Source organism: Octopus bimaculoides, chromosome 9 (genome assembly GCF_001194135.2).
Source record: "Octopus bimaculoides isolate UCB-OBI-ISO-001 chromosome 9, ASM119413v2, whole genome shotgun sequence".
Lineage (NCBI taxonomy): Eukaryota > Metazoa > Mollusca > Cephalopoda > Octopoda > Octopodidae > Octopus > Octopus bimaculoides.
This window is the reverse complement of record NC_068989.1, coordinates 24,042,351-24,043,372: the sequence shown is the minus strand read 5'-3', so window position 1 is coordinate 24,043,372 and position 1,022 is coordinate 24,042,351. Positions and strand designations below refer to the sequence as shown.

The window sequence follows — 1,022 nt, the reverse complement described above, 5'->3', positions numbered from 1 at the left end:
AGAGAGAGAGAGAGAGAGAGAAACCTCTATTAATTCAATAAAGAAAAAACGATATTCATACCATAGAAAAATAAATATACTATAAAAACCTTATTCTAAAACTCAATAAAGTACATAAAACAATAAATAGTAAATGGTATTAAGTAGACTACGCGCGTTTCGTGGCTATATTTTCAAATAGATAGCAATAATAAAATCAATCCGATCCAGGTTTTTATAGCATATTTATTTTTCTAGATGGTATGAATATCGTTATTTCTTTATTGAATTAATTAATAGAGGTGATTAAACGCAGTATGTAGGAAATGTGTTTTAAGTGATACTTGTTTTATACAATATAGTACAACCTGTTACATTGTGGGGTCGTTAACTATGAATCTGGAACCCGTACAAGGTAAATTTTGTGGGACAATTCCGAGAAAGACAATAGGGCAAAAATCAAAAACTTCTCATGAGGACGGATGAACCTGCAATAATAGTGGATCTCAACCGGGATCTATATGGCCGTTAGGAGCCCATTTAAGATTTTGTTAAAATTTATCTGCAATAAATTGGTTGCCCATCTACAATAAATAAAATATTTTTAATAATTATTTTTATACAATTCCTAAAATTTAATTATAAAATTATAACAGGATTTTTTTAGATATTGAATGGCTTGGAGAATCCATCTGAGTAAAATAGGAATCCATAAGTAAAAAATAGTTGAGACACACCGCGTCATAGGGTGAAGTACTATCAGATTATTCTGGAACTGTTAGATGTGTAGTTCTTGTCAGAACATTCGTCGGGAGGAGAGGTGTATAAACTTGCTTAGTTGTGATTTAAAAAGCTAGCTACACTGTCGTGCTACTAAAAGAGGTAGAGTTCACATCCTCACTGTAGTAATGAAATGATTTGTTTCAGTTCATCCTCTTTAAAATTTAGGAAGTAATTTCATGCACTACATTTTCTCAGTTGAAGCATTATAGATAGAGTGAGTCTTAGATAGGTCTCATGTTCGTTTCTCTCTCTCTCTCTCT

The 1,022-nt window shown here is 31.6% G+C and overlaps 1 protein-coding gene across 2 annotated transcripts in view; it reads right to left on the bottom strand.

The window, feature by feature from the left end:
* The window catches only part of LOC106882058 (uncharacterized), a 60,880-nt gene that overhangs the window by 27,890 nt on the left and 31,968 nt on the right, over nt 1–1,022 (bottom strand). The window lies entirely within an intron of this gene.